We start from the raw sequence: 20,093 nt of genomic DNA, 5'->3' as shown, positions 1-20,093 counted from the left end.
GAGTTGGATATGTTTTTTCCCCCATGTAATATTTCCTAGGTAACTATCCTGGCTGGAGTCCTCCACGGTAGCATGGTGGTTAGCATCAATGCTTCACAGCTCCAGTGGTCCCAGGTTCGATTCCCGGCTGGGTCACTGTCTGTGTGGAGTCTGCACGTCCTCCCCGTGTGTGCGTGGGTTTCCTCCGGGTGCTCCGGCTTCCTCCCACAGTCCAAAGATGTGTGGGTTAGGTGGATTGGCCATGCTAAATTGCCCGTAGTGTAAGGTTAATGGGGGGATTGTTGGGTTACGGGTATACGGGTTACGTGGGTTTAAGTAGGGTGATCATTGCTCGGCACAACATCGAGGGCCAAAGGGCCTGTTCTGTGCTGTACTGTTCTATGTTCTAACACTAACTCAGAGGTGGAGACCTGTTCAAAGTGTTCTGGATGTAGGAGAATTGTCCATTGGAAGTTGAAACTTTCCAGGCAATCTCCACATACTCCTTATGTTGGGTCTTCCAAGGGGATCCCCTTCACACCTACCAGGGCACCTCCAGAGCATGGCCATCCTGTGACTGGAAGATTTGAGCAAAGTTTTCATTTTTAAAAACACATGTTTGTCTCATATCAAGGGGAGCTTCAATGGGTAAATACAAAATTATAAACCTTTCCTCAATTTGGTAGCAAGCTGCTGAGAGTGTTTTGCTTTCAAAGATCAAGAAGGTGACCTGGCTGGCATGGAAGCTGCTTTTTAGCTGTCTTTCATCATGGCTGGTGGCATTGCTTAGCCCGGTTAGAGTGTGGTGCAAAGCAATGCCAACAGCATTGGCTCAATCTCCGTACTGACTACAGTAGTTGTTGGGGGCTTGCCTCACACTGCGCCTGTGAAACTATATCACCACTTGCCTCCCTCTGATGGAGCGAGATGCCGATGATCCCTCATGGACTGTGGCTAATGACCTATTTATGGCTGAAAGGGCACGATGACCACTGGAAAACTTTGGTCCAACTCATAAGAAAGTTTCGGAAAGACTGATCTAAAAGGTGCTGAATCTATAAGGAAGTACTCAGCGCAGATTGACAAGCAGCAGGTCGTGTCTCAATAATAAGTTCCTTGAAATGTTTGAGAATAGAGTTCATAGAATTTTGGATAGAAAGGTGAATACAGTTTATTGGAATTTTAGAAGGTATTTGATAAAGTTATCATTTATTCTTTTCTGGCGGGGAAGACAGGCTGAGAATTAAAAAGCTTAAAACAACAAAGATGGCAAGAATATTTAAAAATGAGTCATGACCTTTTCCATACTGATTAATTCAGCTCAAATTGGTTGCAAATAATAGTTGCAGAGAATCAACTTTGACGTTTTTGGGCTACACTTTCCAAATGTCTTGAGAAAATCTTTGGAAAATATGGTTAATAGCTCTGCAATTTTACTCCCTATCCACCTTCTTCATGAATATTGAACAAATGGCATTTAACACTGTGTGACGCAGTGAACCTCATATCCCGTGCACTCAAAAATCAGAAATAGAGAGAGATAGCCATGTGCTATCCATTTGTCCTGCAGTGTCGGTTTTGTTAGAATTATGAGTTTGTTTTAGCACAATAGGAAGGGAGGAGATCATTTAGCCACTCTAGCCTGCTTCGCCATTCAATGAGATCACAGCTGCTCTGTGACTTAACTCCACATCCTTGCCTTTGCCCTATATCCTGAGTAACTATGGTTGACAAAAATCTATCCATCTCAGTGTGACATTATGTATAATGTCCAGCACATTACGAGTTAATGTAATACGTTGTCCTACCACCAGATGGAGCTGGAGATCAGACCTATAAAAAGGATTGCCTTTCAGACTTCTGGGAGAAGGTGGGAAAAGGTTAGAGAGAGTAGGAGGAGAGCAGAGAACAACTAGGGATAATGTGTGTGAGATAGGTGTTAGTACATTGTAGATTGTAATTATAGTTTATAGTATTGCTAGCTTTAGGAATAGTTTTCGAACTGTACAATAATTAGTGTAATAAAATTTAGCTTTGATAATTTAACTTAGCTTTGTGGTCTTTGTGCATACTACGTCTAGAATCCATCCTTAGTATTCGCAACATAAAGAACACCACACCCAGATTTTAAAATTAAAATTGATCCAGAATAAATTAGCATTCTCTCTACAGAAACAATGGGGACCCCGGTCCGGCTAACGGTAGAGAAGGGTTAAGCTTAGGGTTCGGGTTCTCCAGGAGAATCGGCGGACCGGCGGTGAGCCCGATTTCGGCGTGAAATTGGATTCTCCGCCCCTACGCCAATTGCGATCTCGGTGCGGGGTTGCGGAGAATCCATCCCCTGTGTGTGGAGATGCTTCTAATTTCACTCCTGATACGTTTGGCCCTCCTTTTTAGACTATGCCCCCTCATCCCTAGACTTCCCAATTGTTTATCTCCCTTTACCCTACCTGTTCTCTTTGAAAGGTAGAACAAATAACACAGCAAAATCCATGAATGAGCGCTTTACCATTTTTGTGCCTACACTCAGACTTGCCTTGGGGATTCCTGTATAGAACCCACTTTAAATCTGAAGATTCTTATTGCTTTTCCATGAGGACAATGGGGAAAATGCTTTTTATTCTTATTTCTCTTGATGGCCCAACACCCGTGTTTGGATTATATACACGATGCTGTACGAGTGAAAATGACAAATCTTTAATCTTAAAGTGCAATGAATTATCTTGCCAATGCATAAGAAAACCACCAGTTAGGGCTATGAAATACATATATACTATAATGTGGTGATAGTGCAATCCTGCCTTTAATTATGGCCATCAGACTGATTTACAGTGGGTAATAGGCACAAACGACCAAAAATGAAATATGTGACCTTTCCTGTCTTATGCATTGCATTTAAAGTACATTATGCAGAGAATTTTTATTGATGTTTTCAGTGAGGGAAACACAAATAAAGAATATTATAGTGAAAAACAGAGTATTGGCATGCGTACAGCTGAGCGTCAGGGCTCTGGTTCCATTTGGAGGACTATAATGACTATAATGGAGGACTGGATGATGTGTTTCATCTCATTTGAGGCTCACAATACACAGGATGAACAATTAAGTCCAATATATGTATTACTGTTTTTATTTCCCTGCCATTTTGTTTGAATAACCGGACTTATTATTTACCTACTGCCGTTCTCCAGAATTAATATTTCACCAACCAAGGCTCCAAGTATAATACTTGTCAAAAAGGAAAGCGTTTATTTGAAAGTTTCTCGATAAATTGAACCAGCGTTCCTGAATAAACACTATCTCACTCCGCAAGTCAGATTTGTGTGACTAAGAATGTATTTGTGGGAAGGCGGAGGCATAGTGGTATTGTCTCTGGACTAGTAATCCAAGGACCCAGGGTGATGATCTGGGGACCCACCACGACAGGTGATGGAATTTAAATGCAGTAAAATATTTGGAATTACAAGTGTAATTATGATGGTGCAGCCATTGTCGTAAAAGCCTATCTGGTTCACTAATGTCCTGGAGGGAAGGAAATCGCCCATCCTAATAATAATAATAATCTTTAATGTCACAATTCTTATTATTATTAAGTAGGCTTACATTAATACTGCAATGAAGTTACTGTGAAAAACCCCTAGTCGCCACATTCCAGCACATGTTCGGATATACCGAGGGAGAATTCAGAATATTCAATTCACCTAACAAGCACATCTTTCGGGACTTGTGGGAGGAAACCGGAGCACCTGGAGGAAACCCACGCAGATACAGGGAGAACGTGCAGACTCCACACAGACCCAAGCCGGGTATCGAACCTGGGACCCTGGTGCTATGAAGCAACAGTGCTAACAACTGTGCTGACGTGCTATCCTTACCTGGCTTGGCCTACATATGACTTCAGACTCACAGTTGACTCTTAACTGCCCCCTCAAGGGAAATTCGGGACCAGCAATAAATGCTGTCCCAGTCTTCGACGCCCACGCCCATGAACAAGTTTTTAAAAATCTATTGATGGAAAGTCTGCTTCTATTTAATTCCATTGTAGTCTGGCAACGGGTTGAACAGCGGCTTAAATTTGGAGAGCAAAAGAAAATTTTGTCTGATTGTATTAAAGTTATTTGGAACCTCATGCAGTCCAGGATGCGCAATGATTTCAAGCAGCCCCTTTCTATTCAGCTCTTGGAAACAGGAAACCACTGAGATAGTTTTTGTATCGGTAATAGGATCCAATCCCCGAATTTAAATTCTGTTGCAGTTTAAAGTAGAAATAAGGATCAGCTGGGGAAGTGTTTGAATTTGAAGAGGAGTGTGACTGCTTTCCAGGTGGTAGGGAGGAGTCACCCTGTGTGAGGACAGAAATTAACTTCTCTTCCTTTAACATTGTGTATGATTGCCAGTGACGCAATATCACCCATGTGTGTTTATTGTCATGATGACTCAACATTAAGTGATAAGCCAGATGCATTTATGCCAATTTGGTACTGTAACATCTGGAAATGAATCAATAATTGTTATTTACAAATGTGGAAAACTGCAGATGCTGGTCTATTAACTAACTTGGCTTTAGTCATTTGGTGGCACGGAGCTTGAGTATTGCTGAAAAAAAAACATGTTGAAGCCTTTTGTCTTGCACTCATTGAATGCTTCGCAAGAATACAAGTATAAGGGTAAACAACAATTTATACTGTATGAGAGGAGAGTGTTGATTGGTTGGCGCATGGACTCTGATTGGGACAGGCATTGCCATGGAGAATATACTAGTTGATGGTGACTGGCAGGTAACTGCCAAGCATTGTTTTAGTTATTTATTTTTAAATAAAAGAGTACGCAATTATATTTTTCCCATTAAGGGGTAATTTAGTGTGGCCAATCTACCTAACCTGCACATCTTTGGGTTGTGGAGGTGAAAACAAAAAAAATGCAGGTTAGACAGCATCTGTGAAACGTTATTTCAGGTCAATACCCGAAAGATGGAGGTGAAACTCACGCAGACACGGGAGAATGTACAAACTCCACACAGACAGTGACCTGGGGCCGGGACCGAACCTGAGTCCTCAGCGCCATAGTGTTAACCACTGCACCACTGTACCGCCCGCCAAGCATTGTTTTAAACTAACCATCGTATTAGTCACCTTATTAGTTAAGGCGCCTGGCTCTCACTGTTTTTTTTAGCTGAAATAGATGCAATGAGTGTACATGTTCTTTCTGTCTGCAAAGAACAGGGTCCTGTGTATCAATATATGTAGCTTCCAGTGCACACAAATGCACCACACTGTGAGAATGACTGACAATCTTAAATCGGTTGTCAGCGTAATTCTTAACACCTTCTACATATTTTCACAAATGTTGTCCGTTCAGAGAATCACATTTAATTTCGGACACTGTGGGAGCAATCAGCTCGCCAGGAGAAAATCTCTCTGAATGCGGCCTTGATGGGCAGAAACTCGAGTGTCATTGAATAGCGGGGGGTTTGGTGGCGCTGTAGCCACAGAGAAGCATCCCAGCTTTAACATTTATCCACTGAATCGCGCCCTTAAACAGAGAATCCTGCCTATTCTTTCAAGCTGATATTCTTTCGGGTATTGACCTGAAATAGTTTTTCACAGATGCTGTCTGACCTGCATTTTTTTTGTTTTTATTTCAGTTTCTGTTGTTGTTTATCTCGACAAAAGAAAGTTGTAATCCCATCTGTCTGTTTTGTTCCCAAATACCACTTACCTTGGCAATATATAAAAGCCAATGTAACCCCTGCTTCCATCACTAACCTTGCAATTCAGTGCATAAAATATGCAAGTTATGCGATTTCTCTAGAATCCTACAATCGTGCAGTACAGAGGAGGCCATCCGGCCGATTAAGCCTGCACTGACAAAATAACCCAATTCTAATCTCTACTAATCTCACTTCCCGCAATAGATGCAGAGCCTTGCAGGTTATGATATTTCAGGTGCTCGTCCAGGTATTTTCTGAAGATTGTGAGGTTTCCTGCCTCAACTACCCTCCCAGGCAGTATGTTCCAGATTCCCACCCCCACTCTGGGTGAAAATCGCCCCCCTTCATTGTTTGTTGAGCATCTCACTTGAGATTTTTACAATCAATCTTCTTTGGTTACTGCACATGTTTGTGAATTCTGTATAATTTCTCCTTTTGCTATAATGTTGATGAGAACAGAAGTCCTCGGTTCGGTCCCGGCCCTGGGTCACTGTCCGTGCAGAGTTTGCACATTCTCCCCGTGATTGCGTGGGTCTCGCCCCACAACCCAAAGATGTGCAGGGTAGGTGGATTGGCCATGCTAAATTGACCCTTAATTGGAAAAATGAATTGGATACTCTAAATTTATTTTTTAAAAGGCAGATGCCACTGCCATAGTAAAATTATTCAAGTTAACTTTATTTTGGTCAGTGCAGGTCTTCATTTATATGATTGTTTGGACTTACATTTTGGCGCCTATTGTTGAAAATTAATAAATACTGATTGTACATCGATTAAATCCGATTGGCTTTTAAAGGAACCTTGATTCATGCAATATGGTAAGAATGCAATAACTGAGAGAAGTGATGTTGTGGGGAGTGAATTAAGCTAATCCTGGCCGGAACTCTCTGACCGCTATGATTCGCTTTTTCCCGCCGGCTGCACCTCCCCGCCCGGGGTTTCCCTGGCGGTTTCCCGGTGATTTTAATGGGATATCTATCCCAAGTGGGAAGATAGAGCCCCACCGCCAGCGAACGGCACACCGCTGAGGAATACGCAGCTGGGGGACCGGAGACTCCAGCTCCGTTTCTATGAATAACGAATGGTCTTAAAGTGATCTCAGACAGATTCCACCTCTGCTACACTAAATAAACCAAATATGTGCCATTTTTAACTTCTAAAGGTGCCGACTACATATGCAGTTTGGAAAAGAGAAACAAACATGTGTAAATAGCACCTTATCAAATCCTAAGGATGTCCCAAAATACCTCAATGTTTTAAATAAATCAAAAAATATTTTTCACATATTCAACATTTCTCTTTGGGTCAAAGTCCTGCTGAGCAAACTAGAAACATCTATCTGTCTGTTGGTCATTCCCCCACTCTCTGTACCCAGCAGAATTGTCTCTCCCCTTTTAATGCCCCCTCTGCTCTGGGTCCTGGAGTTACCATGTTTCATACCCCACACTTCCTGATCAATGAATGTCCTGTCAGCCATTATTCAACACTGGCAGCTCACTAAAGTCAGACCCGACCATGAGGGTGGTTTGGGCCTCCTGTTGGTGACATGCGTGGGCGGTGCAAAGATTTTCCGCTTTATGTGCCTGTCGGAAAGAAATCAGCACCTCCTGTTCATATTTGGAGGTGGAGAAGAAATCTCTTTGTGTCAGTGTTATCTGCTTGAAAAACGCTTTCCGCTTACTCCCCCACCACCTCATTTTGAGTAAATTCATCAAAATAGGCAGTTTGCAGAAAGAGAGGGGCAAAGGCAGACCTCTCAGTCTTATCACTGTGAGTGAATGAAGGTACAGAGCAGAACCACAGATACTGTGGGAACTGGATAATGGATGGGGCACCCCTGAACAGATTCACCTTTTAGCCACACCTGGAATTAGAAAGACCATCCGAGAAATGTTTCTGCAGCTGCTGCAATGTTTTCATTTCATAAAATCTCTACAGTGGGGAAGGAGACCATTCAAGTCTGCACCAACCCTCCGAAACAGCACCCTACCTAGGCCCACACCCCCTCCCTATCCCCATAACCCCATAACCAAACAAGCCTTTTGGGCAATTTAGCATGGCCAATCCCCCTAACCTGCCCATCTTCGTCCGTAAGAAGAAACTGGAGCACCTGGAGGAAACCCACGCAGACAAGGGGAGAAAGTGCAAACTCCACACAGTCACCCAAAGTTGGAATTGAACCTGGGTTTTTGGCGCTCTGAGGCAGCAGTGCTAACCACTGGCCGCCATTCCGCCCATTTGATTTTGGGGGGGGTTTATTGTTATGCCTTTCTGAGCTAATGCATCTCATTTCTATTTGTGGTGTCCACAGCCCCATCTGAATGTTAATATTATGGAATCATAAAATGTAGAAGGAGGTCATTTGGCCCAACATGTTTGTGCTGCCTCTTTTAAAGAACTATCCATTTATTTTCACTCTGTTCTTTCCCCATATACCTACAATTTTGTTTCATACAAAGTTATCAAAATATGGTGGCCTTTATAACTAAAAATGACAAAATATTCACTGAAAGCACTCCACTCTTGGGTTTAATTTTATTTTTAAAAATGTTTTCATTTACAAGCCTGCTCCATGAAGTCCTGTGTCGACTGCTGGTTGGGCGTTTGCCTGCTGCGTTTTAGAAGTGGCCTTCCCATGAGAAACAACTAGTGAGGAGTTTTGGCAACAACAGTTGTGGCCTCCTGAAATATTCCATAGGGCCTAGAAATCTACAGGGCAGCCAATTCATAATTGGTGCACTGCTGTTAATGATTCTGAGTAGGCAGGTTATGTACAGATGAAACTTTACATTATGTATTATATGTGTTTTGAAAAACACACCTGTGCTTGTTCCGAGAACAAATATGAATCTTTGCATTGAATTCAATATATTTATGAAGTAATGCAGTTCTAAAGCCACATCTGACATTTGTCGGAGGACATCTGGTCAAGTTCATGAATCCAAGTGTGTGGGTGTTCTAGTTACTGTGTAATCAACCACTCCCACCTTTTTGTCTGCTTTTTCTTTAGTCTCGGATAAATGTTTTATGCCACATTAAGACGTGTGCGAGCTTTATGATGAACCACTAGCCACCTTCAAAATATGCTGGACTTTTTCCCGTCGCTTAATATGTACATGAGTAGATATTTGTGCCAAATTGTTGAAGATTGACAGGCGAATGTGTCGATGAGGCACACGGGACATTGCAGCTCTAGTGTTCATGAGTTACATCAAAATCGAGTGTATCGAATTGGGAAGGAAATAGAAACCCGAGCAAGATAACGGATAGGTAACAGAGGGAACAAAGGATATGTGGGAATCCTATACCAAGGCAGGTGTCAAATGGAAGTGCATGAAATATAATAAATGCCATCAGAAAGAGAAACACATTCACCGGGACTATCTGGACCTGCCCATGGGAGGGGCTGGAAATTCCCACCCAAAGTCCTGTTTGGCTGCTTCTCTGCTGTGGGAAGGAAAATCCCGGCCATTGACTGGGGGAATCGGGAAAATCTAAGGGAGAACATGAAGCACAGAAATAAAAATGTCTAAATGTTACAGCTTATGGAGTAGGTGGGGGCTCACTGGCAGTTTCAAGCTGCATCTACAATGTAAAAATAATTGTTAAAATGTGGCATTGAATTGCTTTACACACACATACATATATTATACATACATCTGCCTATATGCACACACATATATATGGTTGAAGTAGCATGCATCAGCATTAAAGAATTTAATGTTTATGCACATTCAAACTTTAAAAACTTTTAAGATTTGAAGTAGAGTTGGCCCCTGCTGGTTGGAGAGGGGAATAACTATCAGAACATAGTCCAATTAGGGAAACAGTAAGAGCTTTTACCGCATTAGGAATTATAACTATATCCTTGGTTCCAGTTCAAAGCTTATCTTTGTCTGTAGCACCAATAAGCGACCAGACAAGAGATCTGCCCTGTGACATTAAATATTTAACTTTTTTCAACAATGTTAGTCATCTGGAATGTTGCAGTTGTGTGTGGTGGGGGAGTCAGACTGTTATCAGAAAACTACCATGGCTGATATTAAGCAGAATCTTTTATTCAGTAACAAATAAATTTTGTGGTTGATTGTTATCTGCATAACTGAGCTGTTTAATGGTTTACAGAACAATGTGATAGATTTTCTGGGTTTAATTTCCTCTGCTTGGTGTGTGGGTGTTTTACACCTGGGTAGATTGTCCTTGGAATATGTTCTTTTCAAAGTCCTAGGCAATGCAGAAAGAAATATCCTTGTGGGATCAGTATACCTGAGCGCAGCAATTATTTTTGTTGCAAAAATATACTTTATTCGTAAAATATCTGAAAGAACATTACAAACATTTCAAAATGACCATCGCACAAAGTGCAATGAAGTTTTCTGCATAGATCATGTTGCATTCAGAGATGCTTCAATACAGTCAAAGAAACATTACAGACATTTCAAAATGGTCATTGTAATGCTATGTATACATGTAGATAACTAAAGGGTTAATTATAACATCTAGCTGTAACACTACCACTAGAGGGCACCACTAGATCGCACTATAAGTATCAGCTCCCAGAGGATCTTGGTCCCTTTCAACCCAGGAGTGACTAGACAGCTGTAGTGTATGATAGATAGATCACAGCATAGTTAGCACGTGTAGTTTTGAATCAGTTAATACATTAATATTTAATTACTTGATTACTAGTGATAGTTCTGTCAAGTGTTGAACTCAATTAGAATTAATCGTCACATAATAAATTAGCATGCTTTAATTTGCAGACTCGTGGTTTTTCAGGATCACACCTTCTGGATATACAGCAACTAGTAACGATACATATTACTGAACTTAGTAATATAACTGTCATCACAATTGGTGCAATGTTATTTAGGTTGGCCATGCAGGTAACGTCGCATTCTGAGGTGCTTCAATACAATTGTGATACATGTAATATTCACTAGATACATTCAATATGGACCATACAACCCAAGGGGGTGCTACAGAATTCCTCTCCCCTCAGTGCACTGTGGCTGAAAAGGCTTAAACAGTGACCTTCCTCCACTGCGAGCAGTCCCGTGACACAGGACTCTATGCATTAAGAGCATAGAGGGATGTTCACCAAGGAAAACATCAACTGTTGCTGGAGGACAGTCAACTAGGTGAACAAAACTCTTTGATTTTCTTTTAATTTAGAGTACCCAATTCATTTTTAACAATTAAGGGGCAATTTAGCATGGTCAATCCACCTAGCATGCACGTCTTTGGGTTGTGGGGGCAAAACCCACGCAAACACGGGGAGAATGTGCAAACTCCACACAGACAGTGACCCAGAGCCGGGATCGAACCTGAGACCTCGGCGCGGTGAGGCAGCAGTGCTAACCACTCCGAGACTCTGATTTGGCCAAAATGTGTTTGCCTTCCAGTGCAAAGAGTTGTCCCCACCCGTGTGTTGCACATTCCAAAGCCCAGGACTGTGTGTTGAGGGGTGCACCTGAGTATAGCAATACTCTAGCATGGTTATCGGTGCTGTCCAATTGAATGCTCAATCCCATACCAAATCAAATCACTTTACCACACCATCAGTATAATACTGTCTATTTTCCCCAATTTCCATTTAAAAACCAGCATCAGAACTAACATAGTGTTGCAGTTCAAACATGTATTAATCTCATAACGACATTCAGAGGTAACTCTGTCTCAAACTGTTACTTCTAAAACCTAGCAACTTCTTTAGTTACAAGACAATTGACATACATTTCAACCACACAGGAGAGGTTCATTCAATTATACAATCAGAATGGATCTAGTTTTATTGAACTCTCATTCCAGCATATCAATCAATCATCAGTCCACTCATTAGCCCACAGATTTGGGTTTGCTGATCAAAGTATGTGGAATTCGGTCACAGCAGGGAGTTTACCTAAATAGAAAATAGGAGCAGGAGGAGGCCTTTTGGCCCTTCGAGCCTGCTCCACGAATTATCACGATCATGGCTAATCATCCAACTCAATAGCCTAACCCTGCTATCTCCCCATAACCTTTTACCCCACTTGCCTCAAGTGCTATAGCTAGCCGCCTCTTGAATATATTTAATGTTTTAGCTTTAACTACTTCCTGTGGTAATGAATTCCACGGGCTCACCACTCTTTGGGTGAAGAAATGTCTCCTCATCTCTGACCGAAATGGTTTACCCTGAATCCTCAGACTGTGATCCCTGGTTCTGGACACACCCACCATCGGGAACATCTTCCCTGCATCTACCCTGTCGAGTCCTGTTAGAATTTTGTAAGTCTCTATGAGATCCCCCCCCTCATTCTTCTGAACTCCAGCAAGAATAATCCTAACCTAGTCAATCTCTCACCCTCTCTCACTTGTAGAAACCACAAGTCGGCAGTAGAGTTGGACCACTTATGCTGATCGTCCTTTTGAGTCTCCTGATGGGGGAAATGAGATCAATATTTCAATGTTTCAATGCATGAACTTTTCTCAGGCCAATCCCTTTTTCTATCTAGCTCTTCAGAGTTTGCAATCTTCCAAGCATTGCTTACTCTCCAATATTTCCTCACTCCCTGCGTCACACAGTCACTTCATCACTTTCCTGTGCCAGCAAGCCTGTCATTGGCATCCCTGTGCAGATAGGATGCCAATGGAATACACATTGAGAATGCAAATCATAAACATTTTCAAAACTTGTGGTATATTTTCATGCAGCTCCAGATTGTTCTGCTTTAAAAATAGATTAATCCACATTAAGTTGAGGCGGCACGGTGGCACAGTGTTTAGCACTGTTGCCTCACAGTGCCAGGGACCCAGGTTCAATTCTGACCTTGGGAGACTGTGTGTGGAGTTTGCACATTCACCCCGTGTCTGCGTGGGTTTTCTCCAGGTGCTCCGGTTTCCTCCTGCAGTCCAAAGATGTGCATGTTAGGTGGATTAGCCACGCTAAATTGCCCCTTTGTGTCTCAAAGGTTAGGTGTGGTTACTGGGTTATAGGAATAGGGCAGTGGTTTGGGTCTGGGTGGGGTGCTCCTTTGGAGGATCGGTGCAGACTCGATGGGCCAAATGGCCTCCTTCTGCACTGTAAGTATTCTATGATTCTATGAAGTCCTGCATAATAGAATGCAAATTCCACTGTTTTCTTATTTTATATACAATCTTGTCAATTAAACAAATATTCCTTTTGTTTTCATATTTTATAGGGAAAATATCCCATGAATGTATACATGGTGTAAGCATGGTATGATAAATTTTGATTGGGATGAGAATGCTGGAACAGACTTGTGTAATTTTAGATCTATTTTGGAGCCTTTAAAGCTCAGACTAGCTCTCAATCCACATGACGATTAACTTAATGAATCTTCCACACTTGTGACACTTGCTTCTTCCGCTCGACCATTCTCATTCACTTTGCGGTAGGCATTCATGGAGGGGTTTGTTCTCTCAAGCTGATTGTCGGCCCTCAAGGCATCATTTTGCTTTCTCTGGCAAGATGATGCGTGACTTTATGCACCGCACATTTGTTCATTGGCCATTAAGAATGGGTGGAGCGTTTTCCTGCTCTAAAATACCTTTAAAGCCTGATTCACAATAAATGATCTTCATGATAATGCAAAGAGAATTAAATTTGGTCCATCAAACAGCAATAACAAGAATTGTGTTGTGCTGTGGAAGACGTTAAAGCTGTAGTGCCCCATTGCTTTAGAAAGATTCCGCCGCTCCCCCCCCCCAACCCCACCAAACTGTATCTAAATACTGAGAAGCCATATTTTAAAAAGTGTGTTTTTATTAAGGTGCAACTTGCTCCAGAAATACTTTGATCAGTGTAATTCAAAGAAACAGAACCTGCCAGCAGCATAGGCCAGAAGCATGAGTAACACAAACTTCACGTGTCCGCAAAATATTTTGTAATGGACGGCACTCAGAGAATAGTCTACACGTGCCTGGGAGGGGTGAGAGCTCTGAGGCTCTGCAACTTTAAATTTCAAAAATGATAATACTAGTTCGGGGTAATGATGGTTTAAACCTGGTGCAGAACCCGGTGGGACTGGAATCAGACTTGTATAAACAGTCTGATTTGAATCCCCAGGATACTTTCTGTCCTGTCCAAAAAGCACAATGTATACTTTGGGCTTGTAATGGGATACTCTCTGTAACAGTGTTATAAATCCTGAACTGAGCCACAGTGACTGAGAACTTGGTCAGGGCAAAGGTGAATGTAAGCGCTGTGAGGCTGCACTCAGATTGGATCAACCCAAATGAAACCCCAAAGACAGTTCCCTCACGTAACCGGGTCTGCGGTGTGTATTGTCGAGACAAATGCAGATGGCTGTGATAATGCAGTCAGACCTTCAGGTGGTCACCAGGAAATATGGTGCATCTCGAAATATACAGCTAGCTTTAGTCTCTTTTTTGTAGATGTGAAAGGCAAATACATGTGTTCCTTTTAACACAAACCCTCCTTGGGGCAGGGAGGGGAGAGGGGGGGGGGGGGGGGGGAAGAGAGGGCAAGGAGGGGGACTTGAGCGAATCTACCATTGCTAGAAATGATTTGATCCATGTCAGACAGCTGCCTTTGACAGTTGACAGTAGTTTGATCTCTTCACATGCCATGACAAACAGATTTTATCGGGATTCACACTGAACCTGCCCTGCATAGGCATCAAGGGCAGCGCCTTATTTAATAAGAATGCACAGCTTTAGTTTAGCAAGTGTGTTCACTTATATCTATTCACCAAAATAGACTGCAGGGCCCTTGTCCGTTATTCCTTTGCATATGGTGCAGAAATCCTGTTGCAAATCCATCAGGTTTTGAAAGAAAAATTCATTTAAATGTTGAAGCATTAAGTCGCCAAGATTAGCCGAATTCTCATTCAAGATATCAAAGGAAAATCAACAGCTTTGACAAGATCTTCCAGACTCCAGTTTTCCACTTTGGTATTCAGATATTGAGTGACATAAAGAGCTGTTGCTTTGTAGTTTTGCCGTGTAAAGGAATTCCTAGCATTGTTGAATCAAGGCCCTTGATGTCAGCTCTTATATATTTTCCTTGCATTTATTACAAAGGATTATTGGATAGGCCATTTTCAAATTGGGTAATAATGGCTTCAAGTGTCCAAACTTTGAAATAGTCTTGTCTCTAGTAAAGCATTGTGAGTGAGCTGAAGTGACAGCAAACACTGTTTCCAAACCTTCCCTGGTTCCTGCTGAAGCCTTAATGGGCTCTCAGTAAAATTCAGTTTCAAGAAGAATTGCATTGTGACCCTATGTGTCAACACAATTGCAACAACTTGCAATATGGTCGCACCCTGAATATCCTAAAGCACCCCAAGATCGATCACATGAGAGTTAGGACTGGTGATCAAAACCTGGGCTAAAAAAAATGTTGGTTTGAAAGAGAATGGAGAGGTAAAACAAGAGTTTGATGAGTCAAGTATAAATAAAGAGAACAAAGCACAGTTGGCAAGTGCCACGTTCAGCGCCATAGTACGCAGAGCGAAATCAGTTTGAGAGCAAATTCCAGTAAGGCATAAAAATAGATGCGCTTTGAATCAGTAGACTTGACACAAACTAACGCAAGTAACCGGAATCTGGTAAAATCTCCAAAACTGAAGCTAATTAAATAAATGATGAGTGAGCGGTGATTTGCTTCACCAGTGAAGATAATTATCCAATTACAGTCCTGTCTCAAACACGTTGTATTTGTAACACTGATTTTAGATCAGGAAAATAATATTAATGAGCAGCTTTGCAGCCCGATTCAGAGGAAACTGCTTAACGATGCTTGGTGCGTGTATTGCCTAAGCAATGGAAATAATTTTATTTCCATTGGCACCTCTCCACAGAAATGGTATAAATCATGACAAGCAGTGTAAAAGCTCACTGTGAGAGCAGAAAAACTATTCTTGATTCCACAGGTAGAATGAGAGCTGGTATTTTCATGATTTCCTGTTTGCGATTGTGAAATGAATTCAATGGGTGGGACTCTCCGTCCAGCCAGCCCCGTTTTCCGGCACGGGGGCGTTCCCGCCTCTAGCGGGATTCTCCGTGCCCTGCAGCCGGCCAATGGGGTTTTCCCATTTCCCTATCGGGAAACGCATGGGCGTGTGCGCGCTGCCGGCGGGGCGGAGGATGCAGCCGACGGAGAGTCCAGCTGAACATCTTTTACATGGATATTGACTCTGAAGAGTGAGCACATTGACCTGAAAGTGGGTCACCATTTAGTGTGGTCGGGTTACCGGACTCGTAATCCAATGCCACTGCGTCGATAATCCTGGACTGATATCTCACTCTGGTAGTTTGTGAATTTAATTGCAAACTGTGGGGCCGTGGCGGGCAACTCCGGAGGCGACTTTCCAGCTGGCCAGATTAGTGGGATCCCACGCCAGATTATGCATTTGGAACCTCATTAATTATGCACAGGTGACATCCCCTCCAAGGCACCTGGCGGATCGGCAGCTGATTCATCTGCCTGCCATCAGCTGGTGCGCCATACGTAAATACCAATTTAGCACAGTCATATCACTCTCTCCAGCTCACCTGTCTTCATCAGACAGTGCATCATGCCATCAACCCACAGGGAAAAGGCGAGCAGCCTCAAGAAGAGGCCTGTTCCTTAAGTTAACCACCAGCCTCCTGAGCCCATCACCTGCAAAGCACCCAGGCCCCGGTTGGACCTCTACCTACCGCAGCTGGTGCCTTTGTGCAATCCCTTCTGATGAGCAATGTGGTATCCCTTTGGCCCTCTTGTTTGTGGTCCTTCCATTGTTGTTTTCTTCATCCACCTCCTTTCCGCTCTGCCTTCTATTGTGAGCCCTGGCCCTTCCTCCCCCCATTTTCTCAGCCCACCCTCTACATTTTCCCCCCTCCCTTGTTTGTCTTCGTCAGGACACCCCCCCCCCCCCCAAACCCAGGATTCACCTCACACTCCTCCCCCCAGTCAAACTTCTGACTTTTGTTATCATGGCTGCATGAGGTCTGGTGGACAGGGTTGTCCGGAAAGGCGCTGGTGTGTGGTAGCGGAGGAATGAGACCCGTTTACTTCCCAAACACAGGCACACTACTGATCTGAGCCAGTGATGCAGGAGGGTCCACGGGTCCAGCAGCAAGGTGCTGTCCATGAAGACCAACTTGGCATGGAGAAGGAGAGCAGGAACCGGTCTGCCCTGACAGAGTGGTGAACAGTGCCTCAGGAGCAGTGAAACACATGGCAGAAAGGTTTTGTTGCACTCAGCGCAAAGTCTCTTGCAAACTGAGATTGCACGTGTGCTGCCATTCTTTGGTAATCAGCCTTATTCCGACATACACGCTGATATGGCGCAAGATTGAAAAGTCTGATGGAATGCCAGAGGCTAGCTGTTTTAGTGAGTATTCATGAGATGCAAACGCATGCAAATCACATTCATGCCACCAGCCAATGGGAAGCCTGACCTGCCATTAACTTGCCATTGGGAGAATTACAATGTGTTCTTATGTCGGCGGATTTCCGACGATTTGGCTCCCACTAGATTCTCCATTCCAGCTGGCCTCCTAACCTGGAAAGCTCCTGGGCCTCAACCTTGTGCTCGCCAGGCCTGTGTGACCTGCGGGACCCGAAAACGACGCAATTTGCGCTTCCAGTTGTGATCAGACCGTAACCAGAATCAGACGCTGGCTGGCCAATTAATTGGCACCCTGTGTGAAACGCGCACTGAGAAAGGCTCACCACTGCGGGGGGTGGCTGTGGGGAAGGGGGTGCGGGAAGAGATTGGGTGCCAAGCGAAGTGCGAGGAAGCAGGAACGGGAAGAGAGTGCGTGCCAAGTGAAGTGAGAGTGAGTGGGAGTGTATCTACCTGAAGGCTAACAGGTGCCTTTGGGGGCTGCAGTGAAAATGAAAGTTGCCTTAGTCCAAGAGGATAGAACATACAGTGCAGAAGGAGGCCATTCGGCCCATCGTGTCCCAACAACCCACTTAAGCCCTCACTTCCAACCTATCCCCGTAACCCAATAACCCCTCCTAACCTTTTTGGTCACTAAGGGCAGTTTATCATGGCCAATCCACCTAACCTGCACGTCTTTGGACTGTGGGAGGAAACCGGAGCACCCGGAGGAAACCCACGCAGACACGGGGAGAACGTGCAGACTCCGCACAGACAGTGACCCGAACCTGGCACCCTGGTGCTGTGAAGCCACAGTGATATCCACTTGTGCTACCGTGCTGCACTCCCCTTTGAGAGAGAGAAGAGAGAGCTGACTGGTGGTGATTTAATCGGTGTTTCACCATTTTCAGCTGAGGGGCAAAGTTGAGAAGATGAGGCCTTTATGGATATAAATGAAACGAGCTCGGAGAAATGCTGCAAATAGTGTCTACAATGCAAATTCAAACATCTGGCAGCAGACCTCATTGGACCTCAACCCTCAAACTTCTTATTTTGTTTTATATCACCATGGACGTTTTATCCCACACTGGAATATGTTTGTTGCAAAAATGTGAAGCCCACCTGGCCGATTGGCCCAGCCACCAGCCATATGAAGTGGGCAAACCAAGTAAAATTGCCACCGATTGCATCCTTAATCTTTCAATGGTTTAAAGAAAGTTGCTATCCTAATCTGTTTTGGCCTATACATAACTCCAGTCCCACGCCATTCAGACTCCAGCACTTCATGCAACAGGCCCACTATCACTTTCATCGGGAAAATATGGATGGCTAATAAATGCTGACCCTGCCCACACTCCGAGAATGAATAAAAATAAAAACTCCCCATAAATCTCACTGCTAATAAATGCCTCATGCCTGCAGTGAAAGTGAAACTTATCCTCAGCTTTTGGAAATAGCTGGCAGAATTTGAGTTCCTCATAAGCTCAACTATCGCGGTCGCTTATCGTGATGGCTTGAGGAAAATCCTCCTTCTGTGATCTCAGCTTCCAAACGCGAGAAACAATCACTCAGGGAACTTCTCAGGCTGACTCGCAGTTTTGGCCACCCTCTCATGTGTTTCTCCAAACAGGTTTCTGTCTGTACAAAGACATTTCTGGCTTGCAAGGCAAAAGAAAATAAACTGACACTCCCTTGTTAAAAGTGACAGGGTGTTCATCTCTCATCTGCAGGGACCGGTATAAATTCTTAAGCACTCGCATGTTGCGCGTTAATGGGGACCAGCTGGTAGGTCGAGAGTAAAATGAGATTACTCAATGCCTTGTAAAGGGGGCTACCGACAAATGTTTTGTCTTAAGACTTGAAGAGTTACCTGCAACAGGGAACGAACTGGACCCCTTGGCACAGCATCAAGTAGGGAATTTCTTTTTCATACCCCCTCCCCCTGAAAAAATACATTACAACATGTGATCGTTTTTCCAAGTGTTTCCACTCCTGCTCTTTTTACATCTGGTTGTCTTTAGAGTAAGTGTTTCGGGGGGAAATCCAAAGAATATCAGATATGGCTTGCGGTGTAGTTGCTGGGAGGAATTTTTAGTAGCTGCTGTGGGGCCTAGCTTTTGTAGCCTGTGCATAAGATGAATTGCACCCTCAATGGTGAGGAAGCGTGACTTCATATTGGTAGATTAAAACCGCACCCCTCCAACATAGAACCAGTAGCACTTTACTCAAAGATTTCACCAGCAAGTGTGACACTGTGCCAGCCCATGGCAGTGCAGCAGATTAATCTTTTATGTCTGTCATGATATGCGAACATGCAGCTAATGAACACATAGAATAGGACACGACCAATGAGCAGTCAGGACACTCAGGGGTGGTATCTCACTCTAAAAGGGATGAGGCACTCACACCCCGCCTCTTTCCACAGACCAACATCTACAGAGTGAGACAGGGCGTATGCTCAGCATCACGCCCCAGCACGTGGCTTAGAGCAAGGCTGGTTCAGTCAGACTGAGTTACTACATTTAGATTAGCAGAGTCAAACTCATTGAGAACTGTGCTAATAGTTCAATAGAACACATTGAACTCACTTCAAAGTCTGGAGCATCTTTTACTCAAAACTACACCAAGTGGCAGCTTGTGTTATTCCAAATTTTAAAATACAACAATGTCGTCATCTTTCTACTTGAGAATTACGCAGCTCTTCGATGCTAGATTGATGCAGGTTTTTATGTGCCCTTCCTGTATCCGTTGTCATCACGTGTCAATGCCGCTGCTGCCGCTTTTCCCCCAGTGTTGGTTGAATAAAATCAATTGCTTCGAACCACTTGCCTAAAAAGAATAAAATTCAAAGCACGTTGTGTTGATCACTGTCATTCTCAAACACATACAATTTAAAAAATAGTGCCGATTTTATAGAAAACTGGGCACTGGTTGAGAAGCATAGTTATTCCATCATTCGGCATTTGGGCTTCGTTCATCCTTGACTACTACTGCTGTTAACAATACACAGGTAATACTGTCTTATTTAGATTACATTGCCAAGCATAACATTAGATCCTTGGGATTTT

The sequence above is a fragment of the Scyliorhinus canicula genome, chromosome 18 (assembly GCF_902713615.1).
Source record: "Scyliorhinus canicula chromosome 18, sScyCan1.1, whole genome shotgun sequence".
NCBI classification, from domain to species: Eukaryota; Metazoa; Chordata; class Chondrichthyes; order Carcharhiniformes; family Scyliorhinidae; genus Scyliorhinus; species Scyliorhinus canicula.
The sequence above is the reverse complement of the archived record's forward strand: the minus strand, read 5'-3'. Positions refer to the sequence as shown.